Genomic DNA, 24,696 nt, shown 5'->3' with positions numbered 1-24,696 from the left:
AAAGCTCACGCGTGCTGATTCGCAATATTGCATGCCATGAATGCAGGAGTAAGCAAATGGCGTTGGTGGTTCAGTGGTAGAATACTCTTTTGCCACGCGGGCGACCCGGGTTCGATTCTTGGCCGACGCATCGTTATTTTTGTAAAAGGTCACGCATGCTGTTACACAATATTGCATGCCATGAATGTAGGAGTAAGCAAATGGCGTCGGTGGTTCAGTGGTAGAATACTCGCCTGCCGCGCGGATGACCTGGGTTAGATTCCCGGCCGACGCATCGTTATTTTTGTAAAAGCTCACACATGCTGTTACACAATATTGCATGCCATGAATGCAGGAGTAAGCAAATGGCGTTGGTGGTTCAGTGGTAGAATACTCGCCTGCCACGCGGGTGACCCGGGTTCTATTCCCGGCTGACGCTTCGTTATTTTTAGAAAAGCTCTTGCGTGCTGATTCGCAACATTGCATGCCATGAATGCCGGAGCAAGCAAATAGCGTCGGTGCTTCAGTGGTAGAATACTCGCCTGCCACAAGGGTGACCCAAGTTCGATTCTCGGCCGACGCATCGTTATCTTTAGAAAAGCTCACGCGTGCTGTTACGCAATATTCAATGCCACGAATGCAGGAGTAAGCAAATGGCGTCGGTGGTTCAGAGATAGAATACTCGCCTGCCACGCGGGTGACCCGGGTTCGATTCCCTGCCGAAGCATTGTTACTTTTTGAAAAGCTCACACGTGCTGTTACGCTATATTGCATGTTATGAATGCCGTAGAAAACAAATGGCGTCGGTCGTTCAGTGGTAGAATGCTCGCCTGCCACACGGTTGACCCGGGTTCAATTCACGGCCGACGCATCGTTATCTTTAAAAAAGCTCACGCGTGTTCCTACACTATATATGCATGCCATGAACGCAGGAGCAAGCAAATGGCGTCGGTGGTTCAGTGGTAGAATACTCACCTGCCACGCGGGTGACCCGGGTTCGATTCCCGGCTGACGCATCGTTATTCTTAGAAACGCTCACGCGTGCTTTTACGCAATATTGCATGCCATGAATGCAGGAGTAAGCAATTGGCAATGGTGGTTCAGTGGTAAAATACTCGCCTGCCACGCGGCTGACCCGGGTTCAATTCCCTGCCGAAACATCGTGTTTTTTTTTAAATTTTCTTGCGTGCCTTCCACAATATCACATGTCAATAATGCAGGAGTAAGCAAATGGTGTCGGTTGTTCAGTGGTAGAATACTCGCCTGCCACGCGGTTGTCCTTGGCTCGATTCCGGGCTGATGCATCGCTATTTTTATAAAAGCTCACGCGTGCTGTTACGCAATATTGCATGCCATGAATGTCGGATTAAGCAAATGGCGTCGGTGGTTCAGTGATAAAATACTCGCCTGCCACGCGGGTGACCCGGGTTCTATTCCCGGCTGACGCATCGTTATTTTTAGAAAAGCTCACGCGTGCTGTTACGCAAAATATCATGTCATAAATGCAGGAGTAAGCAATTGGCGTCGGTGGTTCAGTGGTAAAATACTCGCCTGCCACGCGGCTGACCCGGGTTCGATTCCCTGCCAAAACATTTTGTTTTTTAGAAAAGCTCACGCGTGCTGATTCGCAATATTACATGCCATGAATGCAGGAGGGAGCAAATGGCGTCGGTGGTTCAGTGGTAGAATACTCGCCTGCCACGCGGATGACCCGGGTTCTATTCCCGGCTGACGCATCGTTATTTTTAGAAAAGCTCATGCGTGCTGATTCGCAATATTGCATGCCATGAATGCCGGAGTAAGCAAATGGCATCGGTGGTTCAGTGGTAAAATACTCGCCTGCCACGGGGGTGACCCGGGTTCAATTCCCGGCTGACGCATCGTTATTTTTAGAAAAGCTCACGCGTGCTGTTACGCAATATTCAATGCCACGAATGCAGGAGTAAGCAAATGACGTCGGTGGTTCAGTGGTAGAATACTCGCCTGCCACGCGGGTGACCCGGGTTCTATTCCCTGCCAAAGCATTGCTACTTTTAGGAAAGCTCACACGTGCTGTTACGCAATATTGCATGTCATGAATGCCACTGTAAACAAATGGCGTCGGTGGTTCAGTAGTAGAATGCTCGCCTGCCACACTGTTGACCCTGGTTCGATTCCCGGCCGACGCATCGTTTATTTTAAAAAAGTTCTTGCGTGCTATTCCACAACATTGCATGTCAAGAATGCAGGAGTAAGCAAATGGCGTTGGTGGTTCAGTGGTAGAATACTCGTCTGCCACGCGGGCGACCCGGGTTCGATTCCCGGCCGAAGCATCGTTATTTTTGTAAAAGCTCACGCATGCTGTTACACAATATTGCATGCCATGAATGTAGGAGTAAGCAAATGGCGTCGGTGGTTCAGTGGTAGAATACTCGCCTGCCGCGCGGATGACCTGGGTTAGATTCCGGGCCGACGCATCGTTATTTTTGTAAAAGCTCACACATGCTGTTACACAATATTGCATGCCATGAATGCAGGAGTAAGCAAATGGCGTTGGTGGTTCAGTGGTAGAATACTCGCCTGCCACGCGGGTGACCCGGGTTCTATTCCCGGCTGACGCTTCGTTATTTTTAGAAAAGCTCTTGCGTGCTGATTCGCAACATTGCATGCCATGAATGCCGGTGCAAGCAAATTGCGTCGGTGCTTCAGTGGTAGAATACTCGCCTGCCACAAGGGTGACCCAAGTTCGATTCTCGGCCGACGCATCGTTATCTTTAGAAAAGCTCACGCGTGCTGTTACGCAATATTCAATGCCACGAATGCAGGAGTAAGCAAATGGCGTCGGTGGTTCAGAGATAGAATACTCGCCTGCCACGCGGGTGACCCGGGTTCGATTCCCTGCCGAAGCATTGTTACTTTTTGAAAAGCTCACACGTGCTGTTACGCTATATTGCATGTTATGAATGCCGGAGAAAACAAATGGCGTCGGTCGTTCAGTGGTAGAATGCTCGCCTGCCACACGGTTGACCCGGGTTCAATTCACGGCCGACGCATCGTTATCTTTAAAAAAGCTCACGCGTGTTCCTACACTATATATGCATGCCATGAATGCAGGAGCAAGCAAATGGCGTCGGTGGTTCAGTGGTAGAATACTCACCTGCCACGCGGGTGACCCGGGTTCGATTCCCGGCTGACGCATCGTTATTCTTAGAAACGCTCACGCGTGCTTTTACGCAATATTGCATGCCATGAATGCAGGAGTAAGCAATTGGCAATGGTGGTTCAGTGGTAAAATACTCGCCTGCCACGCGGCTGACCCGGGTTCAATTCCCTGCTGAAACATCGTGTTTTTTTTTTAAATTTTCTTGCGTGCCTTCCACAATATCACATGTCAATAATGCAGGAGTAAGCAAATGGTGTCGGTTGTTCAGTGGTAGAATACTCGCCTGCCACGCGGTTGTCCTTGGCTCGATTCCGGGCTGATGCATCGCTATTTTTATAAAAGCTCACGCGTGCTGTTACGCAATATTGCATGCCATGAATGTCGGATTAAGCAAATGGCGTCGGTGGTTCAGTGGTAAAATACTCGCCTGCCACGCGGGTGACCCGGGTTCTATTCCCGGCTGACGCATCGTTATTTTTAGAAAAACTCACGCGTGCTGTTATGCTATATATGCTTGCCATGAAAGCAAGAGAAAGCAAATGGAGTCGGTGGTTCAGTAGTAGAATACTCGCCTGCCACATGGGTGACCCGGGTTCGATTCCCAGCTGACGCATTGTTATTTTTAGAAAAGCTCACGCGTGCTGATTCGCAATATTGCATGCCATGAATGCAGGAGTAAGCAAATGGCGTCGGTGGTTCAGTGGTAGAATACTCGCCTGCCACGCGGGTTACCTGTGTTTAAATCGCTGCCAAAGCATTGTTACTTTTAGAAGAGCTCACGCGTGCTGTTACGCAATATTGCTTGCCATGAATGCCGGAGTAAGCAAATGGCGTCGGTGGTTCAGTTGTAGAATACTCGCCTGCCACGCGGGTGATCCGGGTTCGATTCCCGGCCGAAGCATCGTTTATTTTAGAAAAGTTCCTGCGTACTGTTCCGCAATATTGCATGTCATGAGTGCAGGAACAAGCAAATGGCGTCAATAGTTCCGTGGAAGAATACTCGCCTGCCACACGGGTAACCCGAATTCGATTCCTGACCGAAGCATCGTTATTTTTAGAAAAGCTCACGCGTGCTTTTACGCTATATATACATGCCATGAATGCAGGAGCAAGCAAATGGCGTCGGTAGTTCAGTAGTAGAATACTCGCCTGCCACGCGGGTGACCCGGGTTCTATTCCCTGCGAAAGCATTGCTACTTTTAGAAAAGCTCACACGTGCTGTTACGCAATATTGCATGTCATGAATGCCACAGTAAACAAATGGCGTCGGTGGTTCAGTGGTAGAATGCTCGCCTGCCACACTGGTGACCCTGGTTCGATTCCCGGCCGACGCATCGTTTATTTTAAAAAAGTTCCTGCGTGCTATTCCACAACATTGCATGTCAAGAATGCAGGAGTAAGCAAATGGCGTTGGCGGTTCAGTACCGGAGACTGGAGGACAAGGCAAAAGAAAACAGCGCTGGGAAGCAGGATGGTCCTGGAGGCGGCTAGCCGAGGGCTGGTCGTGAAGGGTAAGCGCCATGCTCCGGGCCTACTCCTTTAGCGAACAAGTCACTATGGAATTAACTCCGCCATTCAGTATAGCTACGCTTAACGTCAGAGGGTTGGCGGCTAGGCGTAGGCAAAGTCAGCTCTATCGGTTGCTCACAGACCAAGACATAGACGTCCTAGCCGTCCAGGAAACTAAGGTAGACGGAGAGGAGGAGACCGGGAGCATGGTGCGCCGTTTCACTGACCGATATTACGCGGTCGTAAGCCACTCGATAGGAACGTCCGCGGGTTGTGTTCTTTTTGTAAAAAAATTGCAAAGCCTTCTTGTGCAAAGTGTTTTTTCATGTCAGTCGGGCAGAATTGTTTATTGTGACTTTGTTTATGGTGCCACTGAATTCAGAGTTATATGCGTATACGCACCGAATAGTGTAGAAGAGCGTGCTCAGTTTTTTTCTAACCTGTTTCAGTGGACAAAGTGTAATAAGAGGGTGGTTTTGTTAGGTGATTTTAACTGTGTTTTAAGGGCTCGCGATAGAGTCAATAGCACTGGCGTTCGTGACAAAAGCAGTGACGTGCTAGGCAAATTAATAACCGAAAATGACTTGGAAGACGTGTATGAATGTGTGGCAGCAAATCGCGAAGTGATCTACACGCGATTTCATGGCAATAGCCATGCACGTTTAGACCGCATATACCTATCCCTAGATGTATTGCCTATGTGTCACGATTTTTCGGTTGAGCCAGTGTCGTTTTCAGATCACTGTTTGGTTGTGTGTCGCATAGGCATGAAGAAACAGCGTAAGGTTTTCAACTGGGATTTATGGAAACTGAACGCATTGTTACTAAAAGATGAACCATTTTTAGAAGCAGTGCACGAGACCATGAATGAAGTGCTTATGGAAAAAACGGAAACAGTAGCAGAGAAATGGGAGTGTTTAAAGCAGAAGGTGAAAATGAAAGCGCTTGACAGATCGAGCACGCTAAAATTCGAAGCGCAAATAAAAGAAAGAAGTCTTAAGAAAACACTGCAGCAGCTGATAGCCCTAGAAAGTCGGGAGCCTGGGACTTGCAAAGACGAGGTGCGCAGTGTCAAGGAAAAATTAGAACTGCATGACAGAGAGCGTTATCGAGGCGCCTGGGTTCGCGCGCGCGCAAATGATCTTGCCGCGGGTGAGACGCCCACAAAAAGGGCACTTGGTCTCGAAAAAGCGCAAGGACGCCGAAACCACATCGATAAGGTCTATTGCAACGGGACTCTCGCGAGCGACAATGAAAGCATCGAACAGGCCTTTGTTGCGTATTATCAGTCACTTTTTGCAATTCGAAAAGCGAATGTACATGGTTTTAAAGAAGAGTTTCTCAAGCGCTTGCCGCGGCTTAGTGACGACACAAAAAAGCTTTTAGAAGGCAGAATAACGGAAGGTGAAGTGGAACGCGCGATTGGTCATCTGAACCCCGGAAAGTCACCGGGACCCGATGGCCTAACCGCAGCATGGTATAAGACGTTTAGAATAGAACTGTCCCCGGGGTTAGCTGAGCTGTTCAATGAGGCGTACGAACGGAAAACTCTGCCGCCCTCCTTCAGCAAAGCGCATACGATATTAATTCCTAAAACGGACGAAGGGGAAAAACTTAAACTGGTGACATCGTATAGGCCCATATCGCTGACCAATGTCGACTACAACATTTTTATGAAGGTTCTGGCAGCGCGACTTCAAGGTGTCATTAAAGAAATTGTTGGAGAGCACCAAACTTGTGGAATCAAAGGCAGAACCATTAGCTCAAACATTCACAAGATGCGGTGTGTGCTAGAGTGTTGTGACGAAGATTCACTTGGCGTTGCTGTGCTCCAGATAGACCTGGAGAAAGCTTTTGATTGTGTTGCGCATGATATTTTGTTTGTCATCTTAGATCATATTAATGTCGGTTCCATCATCAAGGAGGGAGTGGCCTTGGCGTACCAGAACTGCACAACACGTTTAATTGTTAACAAGTCTTTGGGGGCCCCCATTCACGTAATGCGTTCTGTGCGTCAGGGCTGCCCCCTCAGTCCACTTTTGTTTTGTATTTACATCGAAGCGATGTGCTTAGCGATAAATGAAAATGAAAAAATTCGTGGCTTCAGCTTGGCGGCAGTGGAAGTTAAGCTGCTGGCATATGCAGACGACATTGCGGTGTGTTGTACGAACAAAGAAAGTGTAGAGGAAACGATAAGTGTTGTGAAACATTTTTGTAGCGTCACAGGAAGCCGCGTAAACTGGGCGAAATCTCTTGGGCTTTGGCACGGAAGGTGGCCTTCAAAGCCGGACCTTTTTGCGAATGTGCACTGGACGGAAAAACCGACAAGGTACCTCGGTGTTCCCCTGGAATGTTATAACGGCAGCGAGGAGTATTGGTCGCGTCAAACAAAAGAGACGAAGGAAAAAGCAGACAGGTGGAAAGGCATGAACCTGTCTGTTTTCGCTAGGGCTACTGTGTGCAACATGTTTTTTATCGCTAAACTGTGGTATGTGATGCAGGTGTTACATTGTTCAAGGATCAACGTGCAAAGGCTGCACAGAGTGTTCGCAGTTTTTATATGGGGCTCGAAATGGGAAAGGTGCAGACGGACCAACTTGTTCAGGCGCGTGAAGGACGGAGGTCTTGGTTTGGCGCACCTATTTGTGAGACAAGTAGTAAATAGATTTTTGTTTTTCCGTGACGTCAGGGATCCGTTTTTACGTACGGTATGCCAGCTCAGGTTAGGCAGTGCCTTACCAGATTTTGTTGTTACTACGGATAGCCGGCCCGTGACGTTGCGTGGGTATCTCAAGGAAGTGGTAGACAGTGTACGTTTTTTATCTGTACGCTTTTCGATAGATTATCTAGCAAGTGTTAGAAGAAAAGAATTGTACAGAGATGTATGTGCTATGGTTTTGCCAGTACCATTGTACAGGGCCATATACAGTGGAAGACCGGGACAAAACGTACTGAAGCGGGTGAGAAACATGCAGGTACCTACAGGGGTGAAAACTTTTTTCTTCAAGTTACACACAGGAACACTATCAGTAAAGACTTTCACAGAGGAACGGGGTTTTTTTACACTATGGGGGTCACACTGCTTGATATGTAAGAAACCAGAAACAATAGACCATGTTTTTTTGCATTGTTGGGAAGGGGTACATTTTTGGGACATATTACAGAGGACAATAAAGAAGGATTTTCCACTAGACCCACACGGAATAAGGTACCTCGCAGTAACAAATGATGATGGGGTCCCATTCGATGTAGTGATGTTGACCGGTCTCCACTGTATATGGCGTGCACGAATGGCCGGATACCATTTCGACCCGGACGCAAAACCAGCAGTAATTTATTTCAGGCAAAGCATGTCTGCATTCATTGAGTGTAGCAAAATAGAGGATATCGAGCCAGAATGGTTGTCAAGGGTTGAACCCCTGGCAAACCTTAAGTATTTTTAAGAGGACAACATCAGTACAAATGGGACTGATGGCAATGCTTGTTTTTTTTTCTTTTTCTTTTTCTTTGTATTGTAATATATGTGTGTGCAATGATTGCCCTGTACAATGTCCATGCCAGGCAATAAATAAAAAAAAAAGGCGTTGGCGGTTCAGTGGTAGAATACTCGCCTGCCACGCGGGTGACCCGTGTTCGATTCCCGGCCGATGCATCGTTATTTTTGTAAAAGCTCACACATGCTGTTACACAATATTGCATGTCATAAATGCAGGAGTAAGCAAATGGCGTTGGTGGTTCAGTGATAGAATACTCACCTGCTGCGCGGGTGACCCAGGTTCGATTCCCTGCCGACGCATCGTAATATTTAGAAAAGCTCACGCGTGCTGTTACGCTATATATGCATGCCATGAATGCAGGAGCAAGCAAATTGCGTCGGTGCTTCATTGGTAGAATACTCGCCTGCCACGCGGGTGACCTAAGTTCGATTCTCGGCCGACGCATCGTTATCTTTAGAAAAGCTCACGCCTGCTGTTATGCAATATTCAATGCCACGAATGCAGGAGTAAGCAAATTGCGTCGGTGGTTCAGTGGTAGAATACTCGCCTGCCACGCGGGTATCCCGGGTTCGATTCCCTGCCGAAGCATTGTTACTTCTTGACAAGCTCACACGTGCTGTTACGCCATATTGCATGTCATGAAGGCCGGAGAAAACAAATGGCGTCGGTCGTTCAGTGGTAGAATGCTCGCCTGCCACACGGGTGACCCGGGTTCAATTCACGGCTGACTCATCGTTATCTTTAAAAAATTTCACGCGTGTATACGCTATATATGCATGCCATGAACGCAGGAGCAAGCAAATGGCGTTGGTGGTTCAGTGGTAGAATACTCGCCTGCCACGCGGGTGACCCGGGTTCGATTCCCGGCTGACGCATCGTTATTTTTAGAAAAGCTCACACGTGCTGTTACGCAATGCATGTAATGAATGCCACAGTAAACAAATGGCATCGGTGGTTCAGTGGTAGAATGCTCGCCTGCCACACTGGTGACCCTGGTTCGATTCCCGCACGATGCATCGTTTATTTTAAAAAAGTTCCTGGGTGCTATTCCACAATATTGCATGTCTAGAATGCAGGAGTAAGCAAATGGCGTTGGTGGTTCAATGGTAGAATACTCGTCTGCCACGCGGGCGACCAGGGTTCGATTCCCGGCCGACGCATTGTTATTTTTGTAAAAGCTCACGCATGCTGTTACACAATATTACATGCCATGAATGCAGAAGTAAGCAAATGGCGTCGGTGGTTCAGTGGTAGAATACTCGCCTGCCACACGGGTGACCCGGTTTCTATTCCCGGCTGACGCATCGTTATTTTTAGAAAAGCTCACGCGTGCTGATTCGCAATATTGCATGCCATGAATGCAGGAGTAAGCAAATGGCGTCGGTGGTTCAGTGGTAGAATACTCGCCTGCCACACGGGTGACCCGGGTTCAATTCCCGGCTGACGCATCGTTATTTTTAGAAAAGCTCATGCGTGCTGATTCGCAATATTGTATGCCATGAATGCCGGAGTAAGCAAATGGCGTCGGTGGTTTAGTGGTAGAATACTCGCCTGCCATGCGGGTTACCTGTGTTTAAATCACTGCCAAAGCATTGTTACTTTTAGAAAATCTCACGCTTGCTGTTACGCAATATTGCATGCCATGCATGCCGGCGTAAGCAAATGGCGTCGGTGGTTCAGTTGTAGAACTCTCGCCTGCCACACTGGTGACCCTGGTTCGATTCCCGGCCGACGCATCGTTTATTTTAAAAAAGTTCCTGCGTGCTATTCCACAATATTGCATGTCAAGAATGCAGGAGTAAGATAATGACGTTGGTGGTTCAGTGGTAGAATACTCGTCTGCCACGCGGTCTTCCGGGTTCGATTCCCGGCCGACGCATTGTTATGTTTAGAAAAGCTCACGCGTGCTGTTACGCTATATATGCATGCCATGATTGCAGGAGAATGCAAATGGCGTTGGTGGTTCAGTGGTAGAATACTCGCCTGCCACGCGGGTGACCCGGGTTCGATTCCCGGCTGACGCATCATTATTTTTTAGAAAAGCTCATGCGTGCTGTTACGCTATATATGCATGCCACGAATGCTGGAGCAAGCAAATGGCGTCGGTGGTTCAGTGGTAGAATACTCGCCAGCCTCGCGAGTCGCCCGGGTTCGATTCCCGGCCGACGCATCGTTTATTTTAGTAAAGTATCTGCGTGCTATTCCGCAATATTGCATGCCATGAATGTAGGAGAAAGCAAATGGCGTCGGTGGTTCAGTGGTAGAATACTCGCCTGCCACGCGGGTGACCCGGGTTCGATTCCCGGCCGACGCATCGTTATTTTTTGTAAAAGCTCACGCATGCTGTTACACAATATTGCATGCCATGAATGCAGGAGTAAGCAAATGGCGTCGGTGGTTCATTGGTAGAATACTCGCCTGCCACGCGGGTGACCCGGGTTCGATTCCCGGCCGACGCATCGTTTATTTTAGAAAAGTACCTGCGTGCTATTCCGCAATATTGCATGCCATGAATGCCGGAGTAAGCAAATGGCGTTGGTGGTTCAGTGATAGAATACTCACCTGCTGCGCGGGTGACCCGGGTTTGATTCCCGGCCGACGCATTGTTATTTTTAGAAAAGCTCATGCATGCTGTTACACAATATTGCGTGCCATGAATGCAGGAGTAAGAAATGGCGTCGGTGGTTCAGTGGTAGAATACTCGCCTGCCACGCGGGTGACCCGGGTTCCATTCCAGGCCGACGCATCGTTCATTTTAGAAAAGTACCTGCGTGCTATTCCGCAATATTGCATGTCATGAATACTGGAGTAAGCAAATGGCGTTGGTGGTTCAGTGATCGAATACTCACCTGCGGCGCGGGTGACCCAGGTTCGATTCCCGGCCGACGCAACGTTATATTTAGAAAAGCTCACGCGTGCTGTTATGCAATATTCGATGCCACGAATGCAGGAGTAAGCAAATGGCGTCGGTGGTTCAGTGGTAGAATACTCGCCTGCCACGCGGGTATCCCGGGTTCGATTCCCTGCTGAAGCATTGTTACTTTTTGAAAAGCTCACACGTGCTGTTACGCAATATTGCATGTCATGAATGCCGGCCAAAACAAATGGCGTCGGTGGTTCAGTGGTAGAATACTCGCCTGCCACGCGGGTGACCCGGGTTCGATTCCCGGCTGACGCATCGTTATTTTTAGAAACGCTCACGCGTGCTTTTAGGCAATATTGCATGCCATGAATGCAGGAGTAAGCAATTGGCGTCGGTGGTTCAGTAGTAAAATACTCGCCTGCCACGCGGGTTACTTGTGTTTAAATCGCTGCCAAAGCATTGTTACTTTTAGAAGAGCTCACGCGTGCTGTTACGCAATATTGCTTGCCATGAATGTCGGAGTAAGCAATTGGCGTCGGTGGTTCAGTGGTAAAATACTCGCCTGCCACGCGGCTGACCCGGGTTCGATTCCCTGCCGAAACAACGTGTTTTTTTTTAATTTTCTTGCGTGCCTTTCCACAATATCACATGTCAATAATGCAGGAGTAAGCAAATGGTGTCGGTTGTTCAGTGGTAGAATACTCGCCTGCCACGCGGTTGACCTGGGCTCGATTCCGGGCCGACGCATCGCTATTTTTATAAAAGCTCACGCGTGCTGTTACGCAATATTGCATGCCATGAATGCCGGATTAAGCAAATGGCGTCGGTGGTTCAGTGGTAAAATACTCGCCTGCCACGCGGGTGACCCGTGTTCGATTCCCGGGCGACGCATTGTTATTTTAGAAACGTTCCTGCATGCTATTCCGCAATATTGCACGCCACGAATGCAGGAGAAAGCGAACGGCGTCGGTGGTTCAGTGGTAGAATACTCGCCTGCCACGCGGGTGTCCCAGGTTCGATTCCCCCCCGACGCATCGCTATTTTTAGAAAAGCTCACGCGTATTGTTACGCAATATTGCATGCCATGAATGCAGGAGTAAGCAAACGGCGTCGGTGGCTCAGTGGTAGAATACTCGCCTTTCACGCGGGTGACCCGGGTTCGATTTCCGGCCGACGCATCGTCTATTTTAAAAAAGTTCCTGCATGCTATTCCGCAATATTGCATGCCAGGAATGCAGGAGCCAGCAAATGGCATCGGTAGTTCAGTGGTAGAATACTCGCTTGCCACGCGGGTGACCCGGGTTCAATTCCGGCTGACGCATTGTTATTTTTAGAAAAGATCACACGTGCTGTTACGCCATATTGCATGTCATGAATGCCGCAGTAAGCAAATGGCGTCGCTGGTTCAGTGGTAGAATACTGGCCTGCCACGGGGCTGACCCGGGTTCGATTCCCGGCCGACACATCGTTTTCTTTAAAAACGTTCTTGCGTGCCTTTCCACAATATTGCATGTCATGAATGCAGAAGTAAGCAAATGGTGTTGGTGGTTCAGTGGTAGAATACTCACCTGCCACGCGGTTGACCTGGGCTTGATTCCGGGCCGACGCATCGCTATTTTTATAAAACTCACGCGTGCTGTTACGCAATATTGCATGCCATGAATTCCAGAGTAAGCAAATGGCGTCGGTGGTTCAGGGGTGCAATACTCGCCTGCTTCGCGGGTGACCTGGGTTTGATTCCTGGCCGACGCATTGTTTATATTAAAAACGTTCCTGCGTGCTATTCCGCAATATTGCATATCATGAATGCAGGAGCAAGCAAATGGCGTCGGTGGTTCAGTGGAAGAATACTCGCCTGCCACGCAGTCTTCCTGGGTTCGATTCTCGGCCGAGGCATTGTTATTTTTAGAAAAGCTCACGCATGCTGTTACACAGTATTGCATGCCATGAATGCAGGAGTAAGCAAATGGCGTCGGTGGTTCAGTGGTAGAGTAATCGCCTGCCACGCGGGTGACCCGTGTTCGATTCCCGGCCGACTCATCGTTTATTTTTGAGAAGTGCCTGCCTGCTATTCCGCAATATTGCATATCATGAATGCCAGAGTAAGCAAATGGCGTCGGTGGTTCAGTGGTAGAATACTCGCCTGCCACACGGGTGACCCGGGTTTGATTCGCGGCCAAAGCATTCTTTATTTTAGAAAAGTTCCTGCGTGCTATTCCGCAATATTGCATGTCATGAATGCAGGAGCCAGCAAATGGCGCAATAGCTCCGTGGTAGAATACTCGCTGCCACGCGGGTGACCCGGATTCGATTCCCGGCCGACGCATCGTTATCTTTAGAAAAGTTCCTGCGTGCTATTCCGCAATATTGCACGCCATGAATGCAGGAGCCAGCAAATGGTGTCTGTTGTTCAGTGGTAGAATACTTGTCTACCACGCGGCTGACCCGGGTTCGATTCTCTGCCGAAGCATTGTTACTTTTACAAAAGCTCACACGTGCTGTTACGCAATATTGCATGTCATGACTGCCGGAGTGAACAAATGGCGTCGGTGGTTCAGTGGTGGAATGCTCGCCTGCCACATGGGTGACCCGTTTTGGAATCCCGGCCGACGCATCGTTTATTTTAGAAAAGTTCCTGTCTGCGACTCCGCAATATTGCACGCCATGAATGCAGGAGCCAGCAAACGGTGTCGGTGGTTCAGTGGTAGAATACTCGCCTACCACGCGGTTCACCCGAGTTCGATTTCCGGCTGACGCATTGTTATTTTTAGAAAAGCTCACACGTGCTGGTACGACATATTGCATGTCACGAATGCCGGAGTAAGCAAATGGCGTTGGCGGTTCATTGGTAGAATACTCGCCTGCCACACGGCTGACCCGGGTTCGATTCCCGGCCGAAGCATCGTTTATTTTAGAAAAGTTCCTGCGTACTGTTCCGCAATATTGCATGTCATGAGTGCAGGAACAAGCAAATGGCGTCAATAGTTCCGTGGAAGAATACTCGCCTGCCACACGGGTAACCCGAATTCGATTCCTGACCGAAGCATCGTTATTTTTAGAAAAGCTCACGCGTGCTTTTACGCTATATATACATGCCATGAATGCAGGAGCAAGCAAAAGGCGTCGGTATTTCAGTAGTAGAATACTCGCCTGCCACGCGGGTGACCCGGGTTCTATTCCCTGCCAAACATTGCTACTTTTAGAAAAGCTCACACGTGCTGTTACGCAATATTGCATGTCATGAATGCCACAGTAAACAAATGGCGTCGGTGGTTCAGTGGTAGAATGCTCGCCTGCCACACTGGTGACCCTGGTTCGATTCCCGGCCGACGCATCGTTTATTTTAAAAAAGTTCCTGCGTGCTATTCCACAACATTGCATGTCAAGAATGCAGGAGTAAGCAAATGGCGTTGGCGGTTCAGTGGTAGAATACTCGCCTGCCACGCGGGTGACCCGGGTTCGATTCCCGGCCGACGCATCGTTATTTTTGTAAAAGCTCACACATGCTGTTACACAATATTGCATGTCATGAATGCAGGAGTAAGCAAATGGCGTCGGTGGTTCAGTAGTAGAATACTCGCCTGCCACGCGGGTGACCCGGGTTCGATTCCCGGCCGACGCATCGTTTATTTTAGAAAAGTACCTGCGTGCTATTCCGCAATATTGTATGTCATGACTGCAGGAGTAAGCAAATGGCGTTGGTGGTTCAGAGTTAGAATACTCACCTGCTGCGCGGGTGACCCGGATTTGATTCCCGGCCGACGCATTGTTATTTTTAGAAAGGCTCATGCATGCTGTTACACCATATATGCATGTCATGAATGAGGGAGTAAGCAACTGGCGTTGGTGGTTCAGTGGTAGAATACTCGGCTACCACGCGGGTGACCCAAGTTCGATTCTCGGCCGATGCTTTGTTTATTATAGACAAGTACCTGCGTGCTATTCCGCAATATTGCATGTCATGAATGCACGAGTAAGCAAATGGCGTTGGTGGTTCAGTGATAGAATACTCACCTGCTGCGCGGGTGACCCAGGTTCGATTCCCTGCCGACGCATCGTTATATTTAGAAAAGCTCACGCGTGCTGTTACGCTATATATGCATGCCATGAATGCAGGAGCAAGCAAATTGCGTCGGTGCTTCATTGGTAGAATACTCGCCTGCCACGCGGGTGACCTAAGTTCGATTCTCGGCCGACGCATCGTTATCTTTAGAAAAGCTCACGCCTGCTGTTATGCAATATTCAATGCCACGAATGCAGGAGTAAGCAAATTGCGTCGGTGGCTCAGTGGTAGAATACTCGCCTGCCACGCGGGTACCCCGGGTTCGATTCCCTGCCGAAGCATTGTTACTTTTCGACAAGCTCACACGTGCTGTTACGCCATATTGCATGTCATGAATGCCGGAGAAAACAAATGGCGTCGGTCGTTCAGTGGTAGAATGCTCGCCTGCCACACGGGTGACCCGGGTTCAATTCACGGCCGACGCATCGTTATCTTTAAAAAATTTCACGCGTGTATTACGCTATATATGCATGCCATGAACGCAGGAGCAAGCAAATGGCGTTGGTGGTTCAGTGGTAGAATACTCGCCTGCCACGCGGGTGACCCGGGTTCGATTCCCGGCTGACGCATCGTTATTTTTAGAAAAGCTCACACGTGCTGTTACGCAATGCATGTCATGAATGCCACAGTAAACAAATGGCATCGGTGGTTCAGTAGTAGAATGCTCGCCTGCCACACTGGTGACTCTGGTTCGATTCCCGCACGATGCATCGTATATTTTAAAAACGTTCCTGCGTGCTATTCCACAATATTGCATGTCTAGAATGCAGGAGTAAGCAAATGGCGTTGGTGGTTCAATGGTAGAATACTCGTCTGCCACGCGGGCGACCAGGGTTCGATTCCCGGCCGACGCATCGTTATTTTTGTAAAAGCTCACGCATGCTATTACACAATATTACATGCCATGAATGCAGGAGTAAGCAAAAGGCGTCGGTGGTTCAGTGGTAGAATACTCGCCTGCCACGCGGGTGACCCGGGTTCTATTCCCGGCTGACGCATCGTTATTTTTAGAAAAGCTCACGCGTGCTGATTCGCAATATTGCATGCCATGAATGCAGGAGTAAGCAAATGGCGTCGGTGGTTCAGTGGTAGAATACTCGCCTGCCACGCGGGTGACCCGGGTTCTATTCCCGGCTGACGCATCGTTATTTTTAGAAAAGCTCATGCGTGCTGATTCGCAATATTGCATGCCATGAATGCCGGAGTAAGCAAATGGCGTCGGTAGTTCAGTGGTAAAATACTCGCCTGCCACACGGGTGACCCGGGTTCAATTCCCGGCTGACGCATCGTTATTTTTAGAAAAGCTCATGCGTGCTGATTCGCAATATTGTATGCCATGAATGCCGGAGTAAGCAAATGGCGTCGGTGGTTTAGTGGTAGAATACTCGCCTGCCACGCGGGTTACCTGTGTTTAAATCACTGCCAAAGCATTGTTACTTTTAGAAAATCTCACGCCTGCTGTTACGCAATATTGCATGCCATGCATGCCGGAGTAAGCAAATGGCGTCGGTGGTTCAGTTGTAGAACTCTCGCCTGCCACACTGGTGACCCTGGTTCGATTCCCGGCCGACGCATCGTTTATTTTAAAAAAGTTCCTGCGTGCTATTCCACAATATTGCATGTCAAGAATGCAGGAGTAAGATAATGACGTTGGTGGTTCAGTGGTAGAATACTCGTCTGCCACGCGGTCTACCGGGTTCGATTCCCGGCCGACGCATTGTTATGTTTAGAAAAGCTCACGCGTGCTGTTACGCTATATATGCATGCCATGATTGCAGGAGAAAGCAAATGGCGTTGGTGGTTCAGTGGTATAATACTCGCCTGCCACGCGGGTGACCCGGGTTCGATTCCCGGCTGACGCATCGTTATTTTTTAGAAAACTAATGCGTGCTGTTACGCTATATATGCATGCCACGAATGCTGGAGCAAGCAAATGGCGTCGGTGGTTCAGTGGTAGAATACTCGCCAGCCTCGCGAGTCACCCGGGTTCGATTCCCGGCCGACGCATCGTTTATTTTAGTAAAGTATCTGCGTGCTATTCCGCAATATTGCATGCCATGAATGTAGGAGAAAGCAAATGACGTCGGTGGTTCAGTGGTAGAATACTCGCCTGCCACGCGGGTGACCCGGGTTCGATTCCCGGCCGACGCATCGTTATTTTTTGTAAAAGCTCACGCGTGCTGTTACGCAATATTGCATGCCAAGAATGCAGGAGTAAGCAAACGGCGTCGGTGTTTCAGTGGAACAATACTCGCCTGCCATGCGGGTGACCCGGATTCAATTCCCGGCCGACGCATCGTTATTTTTCGAAAAGCTCACGCGTGCTGTTACGCAAAATATCATGTCATATATGCAGGAGTAAGCAATTGGCGTCGGTGGTTCAGTGGTAAAATACTCGCCTGCCACGCGGCTGACCCGTGTTCGATTCCCTGCCAAAACATTTTGTTTTTTAGAAAAGCTCACGCGTGCTGATTCGCAATATTACATGCCATGAATGCAGGAGTAAGCAAATGGCGTCAGTAGTTCCGTGGAAGATTACTCGCCTGCCACGCGGGTAACCCGAATTCGATTCCTGGCCGAAGCATCATTATTTTTAAAAAAGCTCACGCGTGCTTTTACGCTATATATACATTCCATGAATGCAGGAGCAAGCAAATGGCGTCTGTAGTTCAGTAGTAGAATACTCGCCTGCCACGCGGGTGACCCGGGTTCTATTCCCTGCCGAAGCATTGCTACATTTAGAAAAGCTCACACGTGCTTTTACGCAATATTGCATGTCATGAATGCCACAGTAAACAAATGGCGTCGGTGGTTCAGTGGTAGAATGCTCGCCTGCCACACTGGTGACCCTGGTTCGATTCCCGGCCGACGCATCGTTTATTTTAAAAAAGTTCCTGCGTGCTATTCTACAATATTGCTTGTCAAGAATGCAAAAGTAAGCAAATGGCGTTGGTGGTTCAATGGTAGAATACTCGTCTGCCACGCAGGTGACCAGGGTTCGATTCCCGGCCGACGCATCATTTATTTTAGAAAAGTACCTGCGTGCTATTCTGCAATATTGCATGTCATGAATGCAGGAGTAAGCAAATGGCGTTGGTGGTGCAGTGATAGAATACTCGCCTGCCGCGCAGGTGACCCGGGTTCGATTCCCGGCTGACGCATTGTTATCTTTAAAAAAGATCACGCGTGGTATTACCCTATTTATGCATGCCATGAATATAGGAACAAGAAAATCGCGTCGGTGGTTCAGTGGTAGAATACAAGCCTGCCACGCGGGTGACACGGGTTCGATTCCCGGCTGACGCATCGTTATTTTTAGAAAAGCTCACGCGTGCTGTTACGCTATATATGCATGCCATGAATGCAGGAGCAAGGAAATTGCGTCGGTAGTTCAGTGGTAGAATACTCGCCTGCCACGCGGGTGAGCCGTGTTAGATTCCTGGCCGACGCATCGTTTATTTTAGAAAAGTTCCTGTCTGCAATTCCGCCATATTGCACACCATGAATGCAGGAGCCAGCAAACGGCGTCGGTGGTTCAGTGGTAAAATAGTCGCCTACCACGCGGGTCACTCGGGTTCGATTCCCGGCTGACGCATTGTTATTTTCAGAAAAGCTCACACGTGCTGGTACGCCGTTTTGCATGTCAATAATGCCGGAGTAAGCAAATGGCGTTGGTGGTTCAGTGGCAGAGTACTCGCCTGCCCCTTGGCTGACCCGGGTTCGATTCCCGGCCGACACATCGTTTATTTTAAAAACGTTCTTGCGTGCCTTTCCGCAATATTGCATGTCATGAATGCAAATGCCAGCAAATGGCGTCGGTGGTTCAGTGGTAGCATACTCGCCTGCCACGCCGTTGACCTGGGCTCGATTCCGGGCTGACGCATCGTTATTTTTAGAAAAGCTCACGCGTGCTGTTACGCTATATACGCTTGCCATGAATGCAGGAGCAAGCAAATGGCGTCGGTGGTTCAGTAGTAGAATACTCGCCTGCCACGCGGGTCACCCGGGTTCAATTCGCGGCCGACGAATTGTTATCTTTAAAAAGCTCTCGCGTGGTAATACGCTATTTATGCATGCCATGAATGCAGGAACAAGAAAATCGCGTCGGTGGTTCAGTGGTAGAATACTCGCCTGCCACGCGGGTGACACGGGTTTGATTCCCGGCTGACGCATCGTTATTTTTAGAAAAGCTCACGCGTGCTGTTACGCAATATTGCATGCCATGAATGCCGCAGTAAGCAAATGGCGTCGGTGGTTCAGTAGTAGAATACTCGCCTGCCACGCGGGAGACCCGGATTCGATTCCGTGCCAAAGCATTTTTACTTTTTGAAAAGCTCACACGTGCTGTTACGCAATATTGCATGTCATGAATGCCGGAGAATACAAATGGCATCGGTGGTTCAGTGGTAGAATACTCGCCTGCCACACGGGTGACCCGGGTTCGATTCGCGGCTGACGCATCGTTATTTTTAGGAAAGCTCACGCGTGATGATTTGCAATATTGCATGCCATGAATGCAGGGATAAGCAAATGGCGTCGGTGGTTCAGGTGTAGAATACTCGCCTGCCACGCGGGTTACCTGTGTTTAAATCGCTTGTGAAGCATTTTTACTTTTAGAAAAGCTCACGCGTGCTGTTACGCAATATTGCATGCCATGAATGCCGGACTCAGCAAATGGCGTCGGTGGTTCAGTTGTAGAATACTCTCCTGCCACGCGGGTGATCCCGGTTCGATTCCCGGCCGAAGCATTGTTTATTTTAGAAAAGTTTCTGCGTACTATTCCGCAATATTGCATGTCATGAGTGCAGGAACAAGCAAATGGCGTCAGTAGTTCCGTGGAAGAATACTCGCCTGCCACGCGGGTAACCCGAATTCGATTCCTGGCCGAAGCTTCGTTATTTTTAGAAAAGCTCACGCGTGCTTTTACGCTATATATACATTCCATGAATGCAGGAGCAAGCAAATGGCGTCGGTAGTTCAGTAGTAGAATACTCGCCTGCCACGCGGGTGACCCGGGTTCTATTCCCTGCCGAAGCATTGCTACTTTTAGAAAAGCTCACACGTGCTGTTACGCAATATTGCATGTCATGAATGCCACAGTAAACAAATGGCATTGGTGGTTCAGTGGTAGAATGCTCGCCTGCCACACTGGTGACCCTGGTTCGATTCCCGGCCGATGCATCGTTTATTTTAAAAGAGTTCCTGCGTGCTATTCCACAATATTGCAAGTCTAGAATGCAGGAGTAAGCAAATGGCGTTGGTATTTCAATGGTAGAATACTCGTCTGCCACGCGGGCGACCAGGGTTCGATTCCCGGCCGACGCATCGTTATTTTTGTAAAAGCTCACGCATGCTGTTACACAATATTGCATGCAATGAATGTAGGAGTAAGCAAATGGCGTGGGTGGTTCATTGGTAGAATACTCGCTGGCCACGCGGGTGACGCGGGTTCGATTCCCGGCCGACGCATCGTTATTTTTGTAAAAGCTCACGCATGCTGTTACACAATATTGCATGCCATGAATGCAGGAGTAAGCAAATGGCGTCGGTGGTTCAGTGGTAGAATACTCGCCTGCCACGCGGGTGACCCGGGCTCGATTCCCGGCCGACGCATCGTTTATTTTAGAAAAGTACCTGCGTGCTATTCCGCAATATTGCATGTCATGAATGCAGGAGTAAGCAAATGGCGTTGGTGGTTCAGTGATAGAATACTCACCTGCTGCGCGGGTGACCCGGGCTTGATTCCCGGCCGACGCATTGTTATCTTTAGAAAAGCTCATGCATGCTGTTACGCTATATATGCATGCCATGAATGCAGGAGAAAGCAGATGGCGTTGGTGGTTCAGTGGTAGAATACTCGCCTGCCACGCGGGTGACCCGGGTTAGATTCCCGGCCGACGCATTGTTATTTTTGAAGAAGCTCAGATGTGTTGTAACGAATAATTGCATGTCATGAATACAGGAGTAAGCAACTGGCGTTGGTGGTTCAGTGGTAGAATACTCGGCTGCCACGCGGGTGACCCAGGTTCGATTCCCGGCCGGCGCATTGTTATATTTAGAAAACTCACGCGTGATGTTACGCTATATATGCATGCCATGAATGCAGGAGCACGCAAATGGCAGTGGTGGTTCAGTGGTACAATACTCGCCTGCCACGCGGGTGACCCGGTTTCGATTCCCGGCTGACGCATCGTTATTTTTCGAAAAGCTAACAAGTGCATTTACGCTATATATGCATGCCATGAATGCAGGAGCAAGCAAATTGCGTCGGTCCTTCAGTGGTAGAATACTCGCCTGCCGCGCGGGTGACCCAGGTACGATTCTCGGCTGACGCATCGTTATTGTTAGAAAAGCTCACGCGTGTTGTTACGCAATAATTCATGCCACAAATGCAGGAGTAAACAAATGGCGTCGGTGGTTCAGTGGTAGAATACTCGCCTACTACGCGGGTGACCCGGGTTCGATTTCCGGCCGACGCATCGTTTATTTTAGAAAAGTTCCTGCGTGCTATTCCGCAATATTGCATGTCATGAATGCAGGAGCAAGCAATTGGCGTCAGTAGTTCCGTGGTAGAATACTCGCCTGCCACGCGGGTGACCCGGATTCGATTTCCGGCCGACGTATCGTTACTTTTAGAAAAGCTCACGCACGCTGTTACGCTATATATGCATGCAATTAATGCAGGAGCAAGCAAATGGCGTCGGTGCTTCAGTGGTAGAATACTCGCCTACCACGCGGCTGACCCGGGTTTGATTCCCGGCCGACGCATTGTTTATATTAGAAAAGTTCCTGCGTGCTATACCGCAATATTGCATGTCATGACTGCAGGAGTAAGCAAATTGCGTCGGTGGTTCAGTGATATAATACTCGCCTGCCACGCGGTTTACCCGGGTTCGATTCCCAGCCGACGCATCGTGATTTTTAGAAAAGCTTACGCATGCTGTTACGCAATATTGCATGCCATGAACGCAGGAGTAAGCAAATGGTGTCGGTGGTTCAGTGGTAGAATACTCGCCTGCCACGCGGGTGACCCGGGTTCGATTCACGGGCGACGCATCGTTTATTTTAGAAAAGTTCCTGCGTGCTATTCCGCTATATTGCACACCATGAATGCAGCAGAAAGCAAACGGCGTTGGTGGTTCAGTGGTAGAATACTCGCCTGCCACGCGGGTGACCCGGGTTCGATTCCCGGCCGACGCATTGTTTATTTTAGAAAAGTTCCTGCGTGCTATTCCGCTATATTGCACACCATGAATGCAGGAGAAAGCAAACGGCGTCGGTGGTTCAGTAGAAGAATACTCGCCTGCCATGTGGGTGACCCAAGTTCGACTCCCGGCCGACGCATCACTATTTTTAGAAAAGCTCACGCGTGCTGTTACGCAATATTGCATGCCATGAATGCAGGAGTAAGCAAATGGTGTCGGTGGTTCAGTGGTAGAATACTCGCCTGCCACGCAGGTGAACCGGTTTGATTCACGGCCGACGCATCGTTTATTTTGGAAAAGTTCCTGCGTGCTATTCCGCTATATTGCACACCATGAATGCAGGAGAAAGCAAACGGCGTCGGTGGTTCAGTGGAAGAATACTCGCCTGCCATGCGGGTGACCCGCGTTCAATTCCCGGCTGACGCATCGCTATTTTTAGAAAAGCTCACGCGTGCTGTTACGCAATATTGCATGCCAAGAATGCAGGAGTAAGCAAACGGCGTCGGTGTTTCAGTGGAACAATACTCGCCTGCCATGCGGGTGACCCGGATTCAATTCCCGGCCGACGCATCGTTATTTTTCGAAAAGCTAAAGCGTGCTGTTACGCTATATATGCATGCCATGAATGCAGGAGTAAGCAAATGGTGTCGGTGGTTCAGTGGTAGAATACTCGCCTGCCACGCAGGTGAACCGGTTCGATTCACGGCCGACGCATTGTTTATTTTAGAAAAGTTCCTGCGTGCTATACCGCAATATTGCATGTCATGACTGCAGGAGTAAGCAAATTGCGTCGGTGGTTCAGTGATATAATACTCGCCTGCCACGCGGGTTACCCGGGTTCGATTCCCAGCCGACGCATCGTTATTTTTAGAAAAGCTCACGCATGCTGTTACGCAATATTGCATGCCATGAACGCAGGAGTAAGCAAATGGTGTCGGTGGTTCAGTGGTAGAATACTCGCCTGCCACGCGGGTTACCCGGGTTCGATTCACTGCCGACGCATCGTTTATTTTAGAAAAGTTCCTGCGTGCTATTCCGCTATATTGCACACCATGAATGCAGCAGAAAGCAAACGGCGTTGGTGGTTCAGTGGTAGAATACTCGCCTGCCACCCGGGTTACCCGGGTTCGATTCCCGGCCGATGCATCGTTTATTTTAGAAAAGTTCCTGCGTGCTATTCCGCTATATTGCACACCATGAATGCAGGAGAAAGCAAACGGCGTCAGTGGTTCAGTAGAAGAATACTCGCCTGCCATGTGGGTGACCCAAGTTCGACTCCCGGCCGACGCATCACTATTTTTAGAAAAGCTCACGCTTGCTGTTACGCAATATTGCATGCCATGAATGCAGGAGTAAGCAAATGGTGTCGGTGGTTCAGTGGTAGAATACTCGCCTGCCACGCAGGTGAACCGGTTTGATTCATGGCTGACGTATCGTTTATTTTAGAAAAGTTCCTGCGTGCTATTCCGCTATATTGCACACCATGAATGCAGGAGAAAGCAAACGGCGTCGGTGGTTCAGTGGAAGAATACTCGCCTGCCATGCGGGTGACCCGCGTTCAATTCCCGGCTGACGCATCGCTATTTTTAGAAAAGCTCACGCGTGCTGTTACGCAATATTGCATGCCAAGAATGCAGGAGTAAGCAAACGGCGTCGGTGATTCAGTGGAACAATACTCGCCTGCCATGCGGGTGACCCGGATTCAATTCCCCGCCGACGCATCGTTATTTTTCGAAAAGCTAACGCGTGCTGTTACGCTATATATGCATGCCATGATTGCAGGAGCAAGCAAATTGCGTTGGTGGTTCAGTGGTGGAATACTCGCCTGCCACGCGGGTGACCCGGGTTTGATTCCGTGCAAAAGCATTGTTATTTTTAGAAAACCTCACGCGTGCTGATTCGCAATATTGCATGCCATGAATGCAGGAATAAGCGAACACCGTCGGTGGTTCAGTGGTAGAATACTCGCCTGCCACGCGGGTTACCTGTGTTTAAATTGCTGCCGAAGCAATGTTACTTTTAGAAAAGCTCACACGTGCTGTTACGCAATATTGCATGCCATGAATGCCGGAGTCAGCAAATGGCGTCAATGGTTCAGTTGTAGAATACTCGCTTGCCACGCGGGTGATCCGGGTTCGATTCCCGGCCGAAACATCGTTATTTTAGAAAAGTTCCTGCGTACTATTCCGCAATATTGCATGTCATGAGTGCAGGAACAAGCAAAAGGCGTCAGTAGTTCCGTGGAAGAATACTCGCCTGCCACGCGGGTAACCCGAATTCGATTTCTGGCCGAAGCATCGTTATTTTTAGAAAAGCTCACGCGTGCTTTTACGCTATATATACATTCCATGAATGCAGGAGCAAGCAAATGGCGTCGGTAGTTCAGTAGTAGAATACTCGCCTGCCACGCGGGTGACCCGGGTTCTATTCCCTGCCGA

The 24,696-nt window shown here is 49.3% G+C and overlaps 53 non-coding genes across 53 annotated transcripts; all 53 read left to right on the top strand.

The window, feature by feature from the left end:
- The first annotated feature begins 203 nt into the window (after nucleotides 1-203).
- On the top strand, nucleotides 204-274 carry TRNAG-GCC (transfer RNA glycine (anticodon GCC)). Its single transcript has one exon. It is a non-coding gene; the product is annotated as a tRNA-Gly (tRNA).
- A 73-nt stretch (nucleotides 275-347) lies between these two features.
- Nucleotides 348-418, top strand: TRNAG-GCC (transfer RNA glycine (anticodon GCC)). Its single transcript has one exon. It is a non-coding gene; the product is annotated as a tRNA-Gly (tRNA).
- A 506-nt stretch (nucleotides 419-924) lies between these two features.
- TRNAG-GCC (transfer RNA glycine (anticodon GCC)) lies at nucleotides 925-995 on the top strand. Its single transcript has one exon. It is a non-coding gene; the product is annotated as a tRNA-Gly (tRNA).
- Nucleotides 996-1,356: 361 nt separating this feature from the next.
- Nucleotides 1,357-1,427, top strand: TRNAG-GCC (transfer RNA glycine (anticodon GCC)). The gene has a single exon. It is a non-coding gene; the product is annotated as a tRNA-Gly (tRNA).
- A 217-nt stretch (nucleotides 1,428-1,644) lies between these two features.
- TRNAG-GCC (transfer RNA glycine (anticodon GCC)) lies at nucleotides 1,645-1,715 on the top strand. The gene has a single exon. It is a non-coding gene; the product is annotated as a tRNA-Gly (tRNA).
- A 73-nt stretch (nucleotides 1,716-1,788) lies between these two features.
- Nucleotides 1,789-1,859, top strand: TRNAG-GCC (transfer RNA glycine (anticodon GCC)). Its single transcript has one exon. It is a non-coding gene; the product is annotated as a tRNA-Gly (tRNA).
- A 361-nt stretch (nucleotides 1,860-2,220) lies between these two features.
- On the top strand, nucleotides 2,221-2,291 carry TRNAG-GCC (transfer RNA glycine (anticodon GCC)). Its single transcript has one exon. It is a non-coding gene; the product is annotated as a tRNA-Gly (tRNA).
- Nucleotides 2,292-2,508: 217 nt separating this feature from the next.
- Nucleotides 2,509-2,579, top strand: TRNAG-GCC (transfer RNA glycine (anticodon GCC)). The gene has a single exon. It is a non-coding gene; the product is annotated as a tRNA-Gly (tRNA).
- A 506-nt stretch (nucleotides 2,580-3,085) lies between these two features.
- TRNAG-GCC (transfer RNA glycine (anticodon GCC)) lies at nucleotides 3,086-3,156 on the top strand. The gene has a single exon. It is a non-coding gene; the product is annotated as a tRNA-Gly (tRNA).
- Nucleotides 3,157-3,518: 362 nt separating this feature from the next.
- On the top strand, nucleotides 3,519-3,589 carry TRNAG-GCC (transfer RNA glycine (anticodon GCC)). The gene has a single exon. It is a non-coding gene; the product is annotated as a tRNA-Gly (tRNA).
- A 362-nt stretch (nucleotides 3,590-3,951) lies between these two features.
- On the top strand, nucleotides 3,952-4,022 carry TRNAG-GCC (transfer RNA glycine (anticodon GCC)). The gene has a single exon. It is a non-coding gene; the product is annotated as a tRNA-Gly (tRNA).
- A 362-nt stretch (nucleotides 4,023-4,384) lies between these two features.
- On the top strand, nucleotides 4,385-4,455 carry TRNAG-GCC (transfer RNA glycine (anticodon GCC)). The gene has a single exon. It is a non-coding gene; the product is annotated as a tRNA-Gly (tRNA).
- A 3,756-nt stretch (nucleotides 4,456-8,211) lies between these two features.
- Nucleotides 8,212-8,282, top strand: TRNAG-GCC (transfer RNA glycine (anticodon GCC)). The gene has a single exon. It is a non-coding gene; the product is annotated as a tRNA-Gly (tRNA).
- Nucleotides 8,283-8,644: 362 nt separating this feature from the next.
- TRNAG-GCC (transfer RNA glycine (anticodon GCC)) lies at nucleotides 8,645-8,715 on the top strand. The gene has a single exon. It is a non-coding gene; the product is annotated as a tRNA-Gly (tRNA).
- A 216-nt stretch (nucleotides 8,716-8,931) lies between these two features.
- TRNAG-GCC (transfer RNA glycine (anticodon GCC)) lies at nucleotides 8,932-9,002 on the top strand. The gene has a single exon. It is a non-coding gene; the product is annotated as a tRNA-Gly (tRNA).
- Nucleotides 9,003-9,216: 214 nt separating this feature from the next.
- TRNAG-GCC (transfer RNA glycine (anticodon GCC)) lies at nucleotides 9,217-9,287 on the top strand. The gene has a single exon. It is a non-coding gene; the product is annotated as a tRNA-Gly (tRNA).
- A 217-nt stretch (nucleotides 9,288-9,504) lies between these two features.
- On the top strand, nucleotides 9,505-9,575 carry TRNAG-GCC (transfer RNA glycine (anticodon GCC)). Its single transcript has one exon. It is a non-coding gene; the product is annotated as a tRNA-Gly (tRNA).
- Nucleotides 9,576-10,080: 505 nt separating this feature from the next.
- TRNAG-GCC (transfer RNA glycine (anticodon GCC)) lies at nucleotides 10,081-10,151 on the top strand. Its single transcript has one exon. It is a non-coding gene; the product is annotated as a tRNA-Gly (tRNA).
- Nucleotides 10,152-10,226: 75 nt separating this feature from the next.
- TRNAG-GCC (transfer RNA glycine (anticodon GCC)) lies at nucleotides 10,227-10,297 on the top strand. The gene has a single exon. It is a non-coding gene; the product is annotated as a tRNA-Gly (tRNA).
- A 73-nt stretch (nucleotides 10,298-10,370) lies between these two features.
- TRNAG-GCC (transfer RNA glycine (anticodon GCC)) lies at nucleotides 10,371-10,441 on the top strand. The gene has a single exon. It is a non-coding gene; the product is annotated as a tRNA-Gly (tRNA).
- Nucleotides 10,442-10,515: 74 nt separating this feature from the next.
- On the top strand, nucleotides 10,516-10,586 carry TRNAG-GCC (transfer RNA glycine (anticodon GCC)). The gene has a single exon. It is a non-coding gene; the product is annotated as a tRNA-Gly (tRNA).
- A 73-nt stretch (nucleotides 10,587-10,659) lies between these two features.
- TRNAS-GCU (transfer RNA serine (anticodon GCU)) lies at nucleotides 10,660-10,730 on the top strand. The gene has a single exon. It is a non-coding gene; the product is annotated as a tRNA-Ser (tRNA).
- A 72-nt stretch (nucleotides 10,731-10,802) lies between these two features.
- On the top strand, nucleotides 10,803-10,873 carry TRNAG-GCC (transfer RNA glycine (anticodon GCC)). The gene has a single exon. It is a non-coding gene; the product is annotated as a tRNA-Gly (tRNA).
- Nucleotides 10,874-11,090: 217 nt separating this feature from the next.
- TRNAG-GCC (transfer RNA glycine (anticodon GCC)) lies at nucleotides 11,091-11,161 on the top strand. The gene has a single exon. It is a non-coding gene; the product is annotated as a tRNA-Gly (tRNA).
- Nucleotides 11,162-11,234: 73 nt separating this feature from the next.
- Nucleotides 11,235-11,305, top strand: TRNAG-GCC (transfer RNA glycine (anticodon GCC)). Its single transcript has one exon. It is a non-coding gene; the product is annotated as a tRNA-Gly (tRNA).
- A 505-nt stretch (nucleotides 11,306-11,810) lies between these two features.
- TRNAG-GCC (transfer RNA glycine (anticodon GCC)) lies at nucleotides 11,811-11,881 on the top strand. The gene has a single exon. It is a non-coding gene; the product is annotated as a tRNA-Gly (tRNA).
- Nucleotides 11,882-12,097: 216 nt separating this feature from the next.
- Nucleotides 12,098-12,168, top strand: TRNAE-UUC (transfer RNA glutamic acid (anticodon UUC)). Its single transcript has one exon. It is a non-coding gene; the product is annotated as a tRNA-Glu (tRNA).
- A 2,085-nt stretch (nucleotides 12,169-14,253) lies between these two features.
- Nucleotides 14,254-14,324, top strand: TRNAG-GCC (transfer RNA glycine (anticodon GCC)). The gene has a single exon. It is a non-coding gene; the product is annotated as a tRNA-Gly (tRNA).
- A 73-nt stretch (nucleotides 14,325-14,397) lies between these two features.
- Nucleotides 14,398-14,468, top strand: TRNAG-GCC (transfer RNA glycine (anticodon GCC)). The gene has a single exon. It is a non-coding gene; the product is annotated as a tRNA-Gly (tRNA).
- Nucleotides 14,469-14,541: 73 nt separating this feature from the next.
- On the top strand, nucleotides 14,542-14,612 carry TRNAG-GCC (transfer RNA glycine (anticodon GCC)). Its single transcript has one exon. It is a non-coding gene; the product is annotated as a tRNA-Gly (tRNA).
- A 651-nt stretch (nucleotides 14,613-15,263) lies between these two features.
- On the top strand, nucleotides 15,264-15,334 carry TRNAG-GCC (transfer RNA glycine (anticodon GCC)). The gene has a single exon. It is a non-coding gene; the product is annotated as a tRNA-Gly (tRNA).
- Nucleotides 15,335-15,407: 73 nt separating this feature from the next.
- TRNAG-GCC (transfer RNA glycine (anticodon GCC)) lies at nucleotides 15,408-15,478 on the top strand. The gene has a single exon. It is a non-coding gene; the product is annotated as a tRNA-Gly (tRNA).
- A 73-nt stretch (nucleotides 15,479-15,551) lies between these two features.
- Nucleotides 15,552-15,622, top strand: TRNAG-GCC (transfer RNA glycine (anticodon GCC)). Its single transcript has one exon. It is a non-coding gene; the product is annotated as a tRNA-Gly (tRNA).
- Nucleotides 15,623-15,836: 214 nt separating this feature from the next.
- Nucleotides 15,837-15,907, top strand: TRNAG-GCC (transfer RNA glycine (anticodon GCC)). Its single transcript has one exon. It is a non-coding gene; the product is annotated as a tRNA-Gly (tRNA).
- Nucleotides 15,908-15,980: 73 nt separating this feature from the next.
- TRNAG-GCC (transfer RNA glycine (anticodon GCC)) lies at nucleotides 15,981-16,051 on the top strand. Its single transcript has one exon. It is a non-coding gene; the product is annotated as a tRNA-Gly (tRNA).
- A 73-nt stretch (nucleotides 16,052-16,124) lies between these two features.
- On the top strand, nucleotides 16,125-16,195 carry TRNAG-GCC (transfer RNA glycine (anticodon GCC)). The gene has a single exon. It is a non-coding gene; the product is annotated as a tRNA-Gly (tRNA).
- A 73-nt stretch (nucleotides 16,196-16,268) lies between these two features.
- Nucleotides 16,269-16,339, top strand: TRNAG-GCC (transfer RNA glycine (anticodon GCC)). The gene has a single exon. It is a non-coding gene; the product is annotated as a tRNA-Gly (tRNA).
- Nucleotides 16,340-16,844: 505 nt separating this feature from the next.
- On the top strand, nucleotides 16,845-16,915 carry TRNAG-GCC (transfer RNA glycine (anticodon GCC)). The gene has a single exon. It is a non-coding gene; the product is annotated as a tRNA-Gly (tRNA).
- Nucleotides 16,916-16,989: 74 nt separating this feature from the next.
- On the top strand, nucleotides 16,990-17,060 carry TRNAG-GCC (transfer RNA glycine (anticodon GCC)). Its single transcript has one exon. It is a non-coding gene; the product is annotated as a tRNA-Gly (tRNA).
- A 73-nt stretch (nucleotides 17,061-17,133) lies between these two features.
- TRNAG-GCC (transfer RNA glycine (anticodon GCC)) lies at nucleotides 17,134-17,204 on the top strand. Its single transcript has one exon. It is a non-coding gene; the product is annotated as a tRNA-Gly (tRNA).
- Nucleotides 17,205-17,855: 651 nt separating this feature from the next.
- Nucleotides 17,856-17,926, top strand: TRNAG-GCC (transfer RNA glycine (anticodon GCC)). Its single transcript has one exon. It is a non-coding gene; the product is annotated as a tRNA-Gly (tRNA).
- Nucleotides 17,927-17,999: 73 nt separating this feature from the next.
- On the top strand, nucleotides 18,000-18,070 carry TRNAG-GCC (transfer RNA glycine (anticodon GCC)). The gene has a single exon. It is a non-coding gene; the product is annotated as a tRNA-Gly (tRNA).
- A 1,084-nt stretch (nucleotides 18,071-19,154) lies between these two features.
- On the top strand, nucleotides 19,155-19,225 carry TRNAG-GCC (transfer RNA glycine (anticodon GCC)). Its single transcript has one exon. It is a non-coding gene; the product is annotated as a tRNA-Gly (tRNA).
- A 1,370-nt stretch (nucleotides 19,226-20,595) lies between these two features.
- Nucleotides 20,596-20,666, top strand: TRNAG-GCC (transfer RNA glycine (anticodon GCC)). The gene has a single exon. It is a non-coding gene; the product is annotated as a tRNA-Gly (tRNA).
- Nucleotides 20,667-20,884: 218 nt separating this feature from the next.
- TRNAG-GCC (transfer RNA glycine (anticodon GCC)) lies at nucleotides 20,885-20,955 on the top strand. Its single transcript has one exon. It is a non-coding gene; the product is annotated as a tRNA-Gly (tRNA).
- A 73-nt stretch (nucleotides 20,956-21,028) lies between these two features.
- On the top strand, nucleotides 21,029-21,099 carry TRNAG-GCC (transfer RNA glycine (anticodon GCC)). The gene has a single exon. It is a non-coding gene; the product is annotated as a tRNA-Gly (tRNA).
- Nucleotides 21,100-21,461: 362 nt separating this feature from the next.
- TRNAS-ACU (transfer RNA serine (anticodon ACU)) lies at nucleotides 21,462-21,532 on the top strand. Its single transcript has one exon. It is a non-coding gene; the product is annotated as a tRNA-Ser (tRNA).
- Nucleotides 21,533-21,750: 218 nt separating this feature from the next.
- On the top strand, nucleotides 21,751-21,821 carry TRNAG-ACC (transfer RNA glycine (anticodon ACC)). The gene has a single exon. It is a non-coding gene; the product is annotated as a tRNA-Gly (tRNA).
- Nucleotides 21,822-22,038: 217 nt separating this feature from the next.
- On the top strand, nucleotides 22,039-22,109 carry TRNAG-GCC (transfer RNA glycine (anticodon GCC)). The gene has a single exon. It is a non-coding gene; the product is annotated as a tRNA-Gly (tRNA).
- Nucleotides 22,110-22,182: 73 nt separating this feature from the next.
- Nucleotides 22,183-22,253, top strand: TRNAG-GCC (transfer RNA glycine (anticodon GCC)). Its single transcript has one exon. It is a non-coding gene; the product is annotated as a tRNA-Gly (tRNA).
- A 360-nt stretch (nucleotides 22,254-22,613) lies between these two features.
- TRNAG-GCC (transfer RNA glycine (anticodon GCC)) lies at nucleotides 22,614-22,684 on the top strand. Its single transcript has one exon. It is a non-coding gene; the product is annotated as a tRNA-Gly (tRNA).
- Nucleotides 22,685-23,333: 649 nt separating this feature from the next.
- TRNAG-GCC (transfer RNA glycine (anticodon GCC)) lies at nucleotides 23,334-23,404 on the top strand. Its single transcript has one exon. It is a non-coding gene; the product is annotated as a tRNA-Gly (tRNA).
- A 360-nt stretch (nucleotides 23,405-23,764) lies between these two features.
- On the top strand, nucleotides 23,765-23,835 carry TRNAG-GCC (transfer RNA glycine (anticodon GCC)). The gene has a single exon. It is a non-coding gene; the product is annotated as a tRNA-Gly (tRNA).
- Nucleotides 23,836-24,696: the final 861 nt, after the last annotated feature.

The sequence above is a fragment of the Rhipicephalus microplus genome, chromosome 2, assembly GCF_043290135.1.
Source record: "Rhipicephalus microplus isolate Deutch F79 chromosome 2, USDA_Rmic, whole genome shotgun sequence".
Classification (NCBI taxonomy): Eukaryota; Metazoa; Arthropoda; class Arachnida; order Ixodida; family Ixodidae; genus Rhipicephalus; species Rhipicephalus microplus.
The sequence above is the reverse complement of the archived record's forward strand: the minus strand, read 5'-3'. Positions and strand labels throughout refer to the sequence as shown.